Consider the following 13,110-nt stretch of genomic DNA (forward strand, 5'->3'; position numbering starts at 1 on the left):
CATTCCCTCATCTTTTAATTATCTTTATGGATACATGAAATGAAGCATTTGGGATGGTTTTACTGTTCTTTCTATCTGAGATGTTAAATTTTTCATTTTGTATCATGGCCCCAGGAAATTTTGAAAGTAAAATAGAAAGGTCTGTATTTTTATTAGAAATCTTAAGTGATGATCTAATGTAAATGTTTGTCTACTTAATTTTTTTCTGATTAAAAAGTCATCTAAACTAACTCTTCTCAGAATGGTGATAAAAATAGTGACATTTACAAGCCTTTTTTATTCTAACTGTATTATGACATATTATGTTCAAAAAATGACTAGTTTTGATAACATATTTGCCTTCATTTCATATTGCAGTTAATATAAAACAAATATTAATAAGTAGCCAGTTTAGGGGCAGAATTACAACCTGAATTTAAGAATAGTTACTCTTCCAGTCCACATCTAAACCAACATGATATTGTGTCTCAGAATAAAAGAGAATTTTCTAAAAATGTGTTCATTCTCTTTTATAAGTCAAACAGGAAGTTTTCAATATCTTAACATGAGAATTATTATTTCTCTCCTTCCCTCTCTGTCTATCTCTCTCTGTATTTAACACACAAAAAGGAGAGCTGAATAAATTGAGTAATACAACATGTTAATAAATAATGAAAATCTCATGTGGATTTTCATGGTATTTGAGAGTAGAAAAGTCAGCAATAGTTCACATAATTTTAGAGAAAAAAACAATGTCTATACATGCCAAAAGAGACATCACAATATTTCAACATATATAAAAATGTGTGTATATGACATAGAAAATATCAGAAATAGCTAGGGTTTTTTTTAATTCAAATGGATGCCAATTATTACATCCACGGGAAAATGTGGACTGAGGAATATTTACTACCTACTTTGTTTTATTTTTTTTAAATGATACTATACTCAGGTTAGTATGTTACTAGAATGAAAAATGTATTAAAAAGTCTGCATTAGTACAGAGAAAGTTCTTTGAACAATGCCTATGCCTTTCTCAAACAAGCAGTCAATTCATTTCAGCTATAATTACTGTTATTTTTAAAATACAGTTCTGAGCAGACTGATATTTTCCACTTCATCTTGACCTGCTGCTAAATCTTACTAGATCTTTCAACTTTATTTTCCTTCTGAGAGTCAGAAGCCACTGTTAATAATACATCATGTGCCAATATTTCTTTGCCTCACATACTGAAACTTAAAGAAAACCCTCTGTATAATTCTTTTGTGGACTTACTTCTATAAAATAAGTTCTGAAATTTTCTATAAACCTCCCTCGAAGGGGAAAAATAGAAAATTTTTACATAGGCAAATAGAATCATTGCTACAGTAAACTTTTCCTGGAAGAAGCCAGATAAAAGTTAAAATGACACGGGGAAGAATAATATTGGGATTAAGACAGAGCTTAATAAAAATTGGATTAGTTTATCTGCACCTGATACTGAAGAAACCATTTCTATCTGCAGAAGGTCGTTCTGACCTGGCTCAGTAAAATGTAGACTTCAGAATTATTAGTAGAGGTTCCTCATATAAATCTGGATCTCCTACAGCCTAATTGTGTACCTGTGTATCTAACAAAGCCAGGGAACTGCCTTAGAGGTGTTGGGCTTTGTAGGGCGACTTGAGCAACTGTCATCCATTAGTTTTCGTTTTTTCCATGTTCCTGCCTTTTCACTCAATTGCCCATCTCAACTGGTCTTGACTCAACTATAGGCCTCTCTCTCTCTTTATTTTTTCTTTTTTTAAAGACAGCCTATGAGAGTCACTTCTTTTTTTTTTTTTTTAAATTTTATTTATTTATTTATTTTTGCTGTGTTCGGTCTTCATTTCTATGTGAGGGCTTTCTCTAGTTGTGGCAAGCGGGCGCCACTCTTCATCGCGGTGCGCAGGGCTCTCACTATCGTGGCCTCTCTTGTTGCGGAGCACAGGCTCCAGACGCACAGGCTCAGTAATTGTGGCTCACGGGCCCAGTTGCTCCGCGGCATGTGGGATCTTCCCGGACCAGGGCTCAAGCCCGTGTCCCCTGCATTGTCAGGCATATTCTCAACCACTGCACCACCAGGGAAGCCCTATAGCCCTCTCTTTATGCATCTTTAGTCTATGAATTTTAATTTACCTAGGAATTTGTGAGCCAAATATTTTATTTATCTGGCCATTGGTCATTAAAATTAACCATGACAGTGTCAGCCAATTTCTAACACAGCAGCAATTATAAGAAGTTTTCTGAATAATTTAATTACCTACCCCAAAAGAAAGCCCAAATCAATTGAATAAGGAATCATTCATTCCCCTAAATTTAAGATGGATTTGGTCATGTTTTCATTTATTGATGTAAATTAGCCCATTGGTCCATGGGCTCTGACTCTGCTCCATACTCTTCATAGTTAGGAAACAGTTAATACAACCATTTCTTTCTATGCTCCAGTTACCTATGTTGCCACTGATACTCAGAGTGCATATAAAGGTAGTAAATTTCTGTCAGTTTGGTGGTAGAGAATGTCCTCACTCTCTTGCAACTTACACACCTACACACACACACACACACACACGGAGAGAGTGATGCTTCACCAGATAAAACAAAATAAAAAACATATGCATTTCTGTATTAATAAATTCCAGGCTTTAGGATTCTTGAATCAGTCACAGTCCAAACAAGAAATATATGGCATACTCAAATTAAGAGACTTTGAGGAGATTTTACTAAAAGGGTTGATTTTGTAGCTTTGGACAAATGGTGGCGAACTCACACAGGACGCTGGTGTACCCTGGGTTGGTCAGTTGGGCTGTTAGTAACTCTGTGCCTGATGGCTGTTTTACCTGGACCCAGAAATGGAGAGGATTGTGTGGAAAGGACCACCTGAAAGGTGGTGAGATATTCTGCTAAATTGGCAGCCAGCTAGAGAAAAGCAGACTTGCAGAGAGGGATGCGGGGTTACAATCGATCACACTGACCTTACTCTCCTCTCCCCATTTAGTTGTTAACACTGTTTGCCCTTGACCAAACACAAAAAGAGGGCAGGAGTCAAGGAAGAGCCTTGATACTATCAAAACAGGTCAGCTTCCCATATGTGGAAAGCAGGTAAAGTAGGGAGAGTCTATCAAGAGAGGCATGAGGTACAACATCAAAAGGTTAAGTAGAACTGACCAAAGCTTTTCCAAGTTAGGAATTTGGAAGAATCTAGTCCTCTTCCTTAAAGAAGACTTACTCTCTCTGACCTAGGGAGGAAACAAGAAAGCTTACTTCCCTATTGTCCAAAGCTCTGCCTTGGAAAAATTAATCTGCAAGTAAATCAATGAATGGCTGAAAATAAATGAATGAATAAACAAAGCTTTGACATATTTCAATGCGAGTGCTCAATTTATAGATGTGGCATAAACACACTGACAGGTATCCTTAGATTGTTAAAGCCCCAGGGACCTTGAAAACTCCATGGAGGGACTTACATAAATCAGACAAACATTTCTGCTCAAATGAGACCACAATAAAAAAAAAATCACTATTATTCATTATTGCTCAAAATCTGATATGTTCTGAGAAATATTTTGTTAATTAGTGACAAAATATTGGCTTAAGGACTCTTAAGGTTTGTCTCTTCATGACTTTATTAGGGACTGAGATCTAGTTAAAGAAAATTATTTTTAAAATAAATCTAAAATAAAGTCTCAATCATCAGTAACTGAAAGAAGAGGAAATATTCGCTTTAACTAAACAGGCATGGATTAAAATGGAATAAGCTATAGGTTTGTACAATCTTTAGTACTATACATTTGGAAGAGCTATCATACAACTTCTAAATAGCAACCAAAACCTTGTCCCTATGCTTTCAAACTACGTGAATGTCTGCAAGTATCACCTTGCTAGATGTTTTAAGATTATACTATAATTGCATTGTTAAAAGTCCACACATGTTATTTCATACCTGGCCTTTACTGAGATGAGAGGTTTGTCTTTTTTTGCTTTGGAGTTTTGAACATATTTCAAATTGACTAAATATTAAATAAAATGATATCCTTGTTTTCTTACATATACCAGTAGATTTTTTTTTTCAACCATATTACTGAGGGCATGTTTCAAAATGTCTACCTTTGGATAAATAGGTCATCAATCATTGTGTGTATTTGCATTATTCACAGCAAACTGTATGCATTACATTTTGACTATTTTCCTCCAGTTCCACATTATTGAGAAAAATCAATAGATGTCAGTGAAATTAACTGTAAAAAAAAACCAGCATTTGAGGGATTCCCTAGTGGCGCAGTGGTTGAGAGTCCGCCTGCCGATGCGGGGGACACGGGTTCGTGCCCCGGTCCGGGAAGATTCCACATGCTGCGGAGCGGCTGGACCCGTGAGCCATGGCCGCTGAGCCTGCACTTCCGGAGCCTGTGCTCCGCAACGGGAGAGGCCACAACAGTGAGAGGCCCGTGTACTGCAAAAAAAAAAAAAAAAAAAAAAAAAAAGGCATTTGATTCTGTCTAAAATGATCTACTCATCAATCAAGTTAAAAATCGTTTAGGCTCTGATGCAGCTTTGTGGATTTCCAAATGATCGAAGGATTATGCTAAAGAGGAGCTCAGAGTCAATCTAAAGTAGAAACAATAATTATAATAGACTTTTGTCATTTATATCAATAGCTTGATAATGGGATTGAATTTTTTTTTCAATAAGGACAAGACTCTCACTAGTTTGGGAGGGTTCCATAACATTTCAGGTCTCTGGGGAAATTATTGAAGGCATGCTCCGTAGGCCCAATAATTCTGACCGAGTCTGAAAGTTAGGCCTCTAGTGGAGGTAGTGGAACTGAGCACAGGAAGAACAGAAGCCTTTCCACATTCCAGTTCACATCCCAGACGAAATACTTCAGTACAGCAAGTGATCACATTAACTTGCTATTTTGATAATTTGGAGACATATTGGACATTAAAGGCAAGGTCCAGAGACCAAGTCATATTAAAAGGGTGGCATCCATTGTGAGAGAATTGCTACAAGACAAACAACACAGCGCTGACACATTGTTTAAAATGTTTAAACGTGTGGACAGTAATTTCTAGGTGATTGACAGTTCTCTCAGAGTTTTTTAGTGGCAGCTATATACAAAAGGAAGAAAAACATTTTTAAATTGAGTCATTGTTAATTAAAGGAAAAACAAAAATTATACAAAAAAGGAAATAATCATACTAGACCACTTGGGTCAGCATAGACTGTGGTATTCAAAATGATAATAATGTAAAGTGGTAATAGCATAAAATCAAATAATGTAATGGAGTGGAATTTTAGGTGGTTGAGGAAAACAGAGATGAGAAAGATTTTATAAATGAGAGAAATCCTTTAGCTGATAGATTAAAAGCCAAAAGATATATACTGTCTAAAATTGATAATGTAAGAAAAAAATCATTAACATACTGCCTAGAACAGAGGGAACAAATAAATTAGTAAAAATCACTAAATCTGGGGAACAGACTGGAGCCTAGGCATGTGGGTTACAATAAAGAACTTACATATTACGCTAAAACTCTTAGTTTGACATTTAAACTGTTAGTCACATTTCTGCACTTTGTACCACCTGTAAATGTGTTTACTGCAAAATTCTGGCAAAACCAATAGCGCAACTGGAAGTTAGATTTCTCAATAAGCTGAAAGTAGGACCCATGGTTAACCTAAGTGTGTTGGCAGTTCTCTAAGAAGGACGGATTAAAGTGCTGTTAAAGACTACTGAAGTGTTTACAGTTTAAACACACCTGAGACACCTCTTCATCTCCTGCTCTCTTGAGATCCCCTAGGTCCCAGTGTGTCACCTGGGTTGAGGATTATCCACTCACAACTTCTAACACACAGTTTGGGAACTGGCTTTGGAAGAACATTATTGAAAGTCATTTATAAGATATTCGGATTTTTGGTATAAAATGTCAAGCAAGGACTTTTTAAATACCTGCCACACGGCATCTTAGTCGACCATACACAATCAAAATTACGTCTTAAACTCATTTTTTCCCTGATAGTACTATGTTTCTGTTGCCAGCAGAATTGTTTACAGTGCCAGCTGTAGGCATGCCTATATTTAAAGAGTAAATATATATTTTATAAATGAACCCCCTGGAACCACTTATAAAGGCTAACCAGGATTTATTCAGTTCCATAAATAAATTTCTGTGTTATTGCCATGCTGTGATTTCAGAAATCACTTACAGACCTTAATGCATGCAACGCTTTTTTGGGTCTTACCAATGTACGAATGACAAGACCCGTAAACCACTGTTTTGGCATCGATCAAATAAACAACTAAAGAATCCAGAGGAGGCAGTAACTGCTCCAAATCAGGAAGGCAGTGGATCTTTCTTATGAAACTATGAAAAGGGTATAGGGTGAGTAAAGGCGTTTGAAGCCCTTACTTCAAACGAGGGAATAACAGGGAATAATAATAAGAGGGAATAATAATATTAAGAGGGAATAACATGTACAAGGGCATAGAGCAGTAAAAATGGTTGCCCTTGGAATAATGTTCAGGTAACTGAGAGGGGGTCACTATGGGCAGAGTAAATTATATACGAGGTGAAGTGTCGTGGGATAAAGTTACTCAAGGGACTGATGTTTTGAACACCCATTATATACAGATGCTGCCCGATGTGCTTTGTATATGACAACTCATTGAATTGGGACCAGACAGTAATACATTATTGGAAAAAGAAATCCACAAGACTTTTGAGGAGAGAAGTGATGTAATAAGATTTAGTTTAGAAAAAAATGCTGGGGGCAGTGATGAGGAGCGAGTAACTATGTGGAATATCGGCAACACATGTGTCAAAGGAAAAAGAAATACAAATCACTGCTAACAGCTTAATGATGAAACTTACAACACGATCAATGAAGGAAAGAATGATTATCAATATCGTAGAGATAAAGAAAGAAATAGATGCATTAAGCTGTTACAGGATTCTTACATGTTGCGTAAAGTGTTACCCATTAACTCCAAATAGACAATGCTAAGTTAATGGTGATTTTTTTATATTCCCAGAACAATCAATAAAATATAAATAAACAAACAAACCAATAGGTTAGCTAAAAGCCAATAAAGGAAATTTAATGGAACACTGAAAATAGCAATCATCCTAAAATAAAGCAAGATATTTGAAATAGAGAATAAGAAATAAATTTAAAGGGGAGAAAACATAGGAAAATTGGAAGTTAAGTACCCAAATAACAGTAACTAAATTAAATATAGATGGACTAAGCATGCTAATTACAAGGCAGAGATTGCCTTTTGTTTTCAAATAAAACAAGACCAACTATAAGCAATCCACAGGAGATGCATTTCTAAAATAAAGATGCAGATAAGTTTAAAGTAAAATGATGGATAAGAATTGAGCATAAGAAGGCACTAGTGGTTACATTAAATTCAGTCAAAATAGATATTCAGGGATAACATATATTAGCGTAGATAAAGCCAACCATTTCAAAAAGACTAAGGATCCATTCATAAGATATAGCAATGAATATACTTTTATAGGATAGCAAAACTTCTTAATACATGTAACAAACACTGACATAATCAAGGGCAGATATACTTATTGTAGAGTATTCATTCAACTTAACAGATTTGAGAGAAAAGGGAGAAAAAAACTGAGCAATACTAGATTGAATAATAAGTTAAGGGCAATATTCATACATTGCTTGAGCAAGCATGATTTGTTATACATAATTTGGAAATAATTGACCAATATTCAATCTAATTCAATTTTTGCATACCAATGATTGAACAATTCAACTCTAGTTTCATTGCAACATCCTTTTGTAGCAGAATTCAGAAATAGCAATGTCCAAAACTAGGAGAATGAATGAATAAGTTGCATTATCATAACTTGGTTTATTGTAGAAACAGTTGAAAGGAATGAACTGCACTTTTAACACTGGCTAGGTTTCAAATTCAAAATATTGATCATTAATAGATCCATATGGATAGAGTAAAAATTAACAGCATGAATTGTAAATAAACATATCAGATTAAGAACAGTGAAGCTTTGGAAAGCATGGAAGAATGAGGAACATAATTTGGGAGGATTAAACATAAGTATTGAATATTTCAACCGTATTTGTAAAATTTGCAGTTTATGTTAAAATGAACAGTTTTGGTCAAACATATTAAAACTTAACATTGTATTTCATTCTTGATAGACTATCCATGAGTGTCTGTTATAATCCCTTCCTAATTATGTATAATTAACAACTTTTCAAATTAAAATGAAGAACAAATGCATACACCTCAACAGAACTAGAAAGAAAACCGAAGGTAAAAGTATTATCTTGAGTCATAAGCAAGATCTTAGCATGTATGCAAGGAATTTGGTATGATGTCACCTATCCTCTCTTTCTGAAAATGTAAGTTTGTGATGTAGAAAACTATTTAAAAAGAATGGTTATTGTCAAATGTATTTGCATATGTTTTAATACATAAATTAATTATAAGTATAAAACAGAAACTAAAGAGCCCTTATTTTTATTGAGGTATAATTGACATACAGCATTATGCTAGTTTCAGGTGTTCAACATAATGATATGATATTAGTATATATTGCAAAATGATCTCCACAATAACTCTAGTTTATATCAGTCACCATATATAGTTTACAGAATTATTTTTCTTGTCATGAGAGCCTTTAAGATTTAGTCTCAGCAATTTTCAGATATTCAGCACAGGGTTTTTAACTCTAGTCTCCATGTGTGCATGACAGCCTCATGACTTATTTATTTTATAACTGGAAGTGTATGCTTTTTGATTACCTTCACCCATTTTGCTTCTCTTCAACCCCCAAGTCCTGCCTCTGGAAACCACTAATCTGTATTCTATATCTATGAGCTGGGTGTTTTTTGTTTGTTGGTTGGTTTTGTTTTGTTTTAAACAGTTAATATTTTTAAAGTGAGAGAGTATACAAATACAATTTGTACTATAACAGTCTAGTCGTATATCTTAGAATATGTTAACACATCTGAAAAACATATTTGCTTTGTACGATTATTTAGAAAGAATTTTTGAAGAAAAGAGCATAAATGTGGGGTACTCTTATCTTTTACTTAATGTTATTAAAGTGAACATCTTAAGACCAGATGCCAGAATTTTTATAAATAGATTTGCTTTAAAAGATATCAAATCAAAATTTATAGTTGCAGACAATTTTATGGATGGGTAATTTCAAAATTCTAGATGTAAACATCCTTTCTTTGTAAAAATTTCTGAATGATAAAAAGTACTCTCCAAAATTTTATATAAGATTACAGATTGAATCCAAAAGCTAGTAAAGATCATATGAAAGAGAATCAGTTTTAAATAAACCTTATTTTTGAAGGGATAGTAATACTTTGTTTTAAGTTGCCTTTTGCAAGCATAGTGATCTCTGCTGGGTGTTGCTGTATTTAACACAGCTACTCGACTCTAGTTAATGGAGATTTGAAAATTTTGTTACCACTTCTGAGCTCTGGGAATTGTTTGGGTTACAGTAGCTTCATAAATCTTTTTCAGGATTCGCTTATCCTTCTTTTATAGAATTTCACCTTATGCGTGCCAAAGGCTCCAGGCCAAACCTATACAGATTTTTGGACTCTTGATTGTTGGGTTTTATTTGCGTTCCTCCTCCCTCAACCACTATGTAGATATTTCCATGGCCCAAATCTCTGGGGAAATATGGAGCTCACTTTGTTAGCTTCCTATAGTTCACGAATCATATCTCCTAATTTCTAATTTCAGAAAGAACGTTTCTGATATTTTGTTCAATTTGGAGGGTGTTTAGAAATGTGATTCTGAACACTATTGCACACTCAGAGCTGGAAGCAACATTTGTCTGCTTATTACTTTTATAAGATATACTAGTAGTATATAGTAGTGAAGAATTCAATCATAATTCTATGTTTATTCCCCATTATTCCGTTAGACAGAGATATTCAAAATACTGAAAATTACCATATAAGAAGAAAAATTTTTTGTATTACATGCAGAAAACTACTTTCAACCCCTAATTACAAATACAAAAACTGTCTATAGTGAAGCACAGAAGTAAATGATTCTCACACACACACACACACACACACACATATGAGTCTTTGGAACCAGTGTGTATAACCCCACAAACAATTTCCAATCTTATATGATGAAATTATTAGTACATAAAATGTTTGATAATATCTATGCCCTTTCTCTTGGTGAAAATATAAATAACTCATGTAGAACCAAATACAAAAATGATTTTTTCTTAAAATATAAAAAGATATTTGAGGATTTTGAAGGAACTGCATATCATATTTTCTAGAGTGATATGACATTTACATAGAAGGATTATTTTTAAAATTGAAATACACAAAGGACTTAGGAGATTGTTTGTCTTTATATTATGTCATTTACTAGACAGGCTGTGAATCATAGTCAAATTTGTGATGGAGAAGTATTCAGTTTATTAAAAATAATAAAAAATTAGCATTCAAGATGTGAAATTTAATTTTGTTAAAATGCTATAATAACCAGCAAAGAAAATAAGCACAGGAATTGGCCAGTAGATAAAATAAAAATACTTTGAAAGATAAAAAAGCACTGAAAACAAAGAATACCTTCCATAAGAGAAAACATTCCAAAGAGTAAAATATAAATCCCTAAAACAAAATTTCCAGGAATAAAATGCAAATGAATCTAAAAGAAAATAAAACTTAGTGGACATCCAGCAACAGTGATTATCTGAAAATATCATTGAAATATCAAGAATGATGTATCAAGGTAATAAATTCACAAAAATATGCAAAGATAAAATGCTTCCATCTCCCAGAGGAAATATTAATGAATTTTTGTAAGCCATTAAAGCCAAACATTCCATTTCTATTCCAGTATTGACCCCAGTATTGACTACCTTGATACAGCCCCGATTTGCAGTCTCGGAACTGGCAAAACCCCAAGGAAAAAGAAAATTCAAATCATTCAGGCTCCCTGTGGTTCTCACCACTCCAGAATCATAGTCCCTTGGTCTTTTGTGGTTCTTTAATTTTGTGAAATATTTGATTGGATGATAATTTTATATAAACATTTTATTGACATACAACAATCATGAAAAACAAAGCTCAAATCACAAGTATACTGATGTTACAATTTTTTACATGATTATTACCGTGCAATCATGGCTGAAATGAACAACAATGGCAACAGTACACCATTATTGGATCAAATCCAGTTCTACCACTCTTCCACCACAGTAGAAATATAGCTTATTAATCATAAAGACTACATTGCCTTACTTTGAAATATATATAATGAAGTCTTTGACTTTATTTACTTAATATTAGATTTGTAAGGTTTATCCATGTTGTTGAATGCAGTGTTCGTTCATTGTCTTTTATTGCTATATGGTTTTCCAGTGTACTAGGTATCATAATTTTTAAATATCTTCCACTATTGATGAGCACTGAGTAGTTTAACAGTTTAGAAAATTATGAACACTGCTGCTGTGGTCTTCCATATATATATATATATATATATATATATATATATATATATATATATATATATATATATATATATATATATATATATATATATATATATATATATATGCAAACATTTACATGTGTTTCTGTTGAGTATATACCAGGAATAGAATTGTTAGATCATAAGATATTCATTCTCTCTCTCTCTCTCTCAACGTGATTTGCTCTTCTTGCTCTTCTGTTTTCCAGGCAACATCTTTAATATTCACATCTTCCATTTTATCAGGCCATTGAGTTAGAGTTAATGTCTCTACTCCTTAATCAGCTCTAAGTTTAAACAAATACCCATGTCTTGGAAGCTCAGTATGTAAGAGTATGGGGAAACTGGATAAGGCTTTCTTTGCTTCCCCCTTCTTAGATCTAGAAAGAATCAATCTGGGTATTTCTTCTTCACTGATATGAATTAATGAGTTACCTCACTACAACCCACGGGTATGGGAAGAACAAATAATTACAATTACCATTTATACTTTAAATTACATATCATATATATTTTTGATACAGTATTGGTTAAGAATATGTATTTTAGAGACAGACTGCTGAGATTGAATCCCAGCTCTGTCACTCATTATTAGATATTTGATATTTAGATAACCCATATACAAGTTTGCCATTTTTTTATTCTATTCTTAAAGTGATCTCAAAAAAATACTTTAAGGTATTTTTCTAGTCTATCATGGTCTAATATCAACATTAAACTATAATTTGATGCCAACAAGTAACAGCTTAATTAGACAGTAACTAAAAGATTGAATAAAATTTTAACATTTAGTGAATTTAAAAAGTTTTTAGTATTATACATTTCATTTTAACATATTTTGCACATTGTAGTTTTAACAGAAGCAATTTCATAAAAGAGATTCTAATCTCACTGTCTATAAAACCTCTTTTATTCTTGATAAATTTTTATACAACATTAAATAAAATGATCTATTTTAATTTATATTTAATAAGTAGAACTTGTGTTGTTTAAAGCAACCTCTTTTCTTAGACTTTTCTTTTTCCTTAAATAAAAAGACATTGTCCCTATCTATCAACAAAGCAGTACCTTTGAATGCCTGACATTTTCATTCCTGGAATATTTTATTAAATTATATGGGTTTATGGAAAAGGAAGCTTTTGAAATTTTCTCATGCTCAAATTTTCTTGCAAAGTATCAGTGTTTTCTGGGAAAACAATTTTTTTACTAAAGCTAAACTAAACTCTTGGCATTATTTTTGAAGTTCTAAAAACTGAATCATTTTAGATTATTGGAAAGATATTTCGTTTAAATTCAATCTCAATTCTAAAGTATGTTCTCACTTTATTAGAAGGTGTAATGGTATAAGCCTTTATTTATGCAAGTGAAAAACTTAACTGTTATTGTTCAAACATTATATGAACTATATCCAACCACTGACAAATTTGATATAATTATTTCAGAGATTATTTACCATCAAATACTTAGAGAGAAAAAAAAGGTTTTGTGAAAACACATTATTTGCCATCTTTTAGTAACATGAATTACAGTAACGTGAATCTTTCAAATTCTTTGTTACCATTTCTGTATAATAGAATTTATATTTCTTCTCATAATTCTA

This window comes from Hyperoodon ampullatus (genome assembly GCF_949752795.1).
Source record: "Hyperoodon ampullatus genome assembly, chromosome: 4".
NCBI classification, from domain to species: Eukaryota; Metazoa; Chordata; class Mammalia; order Artiodactyla; family Ziphiidae; genus Hyperoodon; species Hyperoodon ampullatus.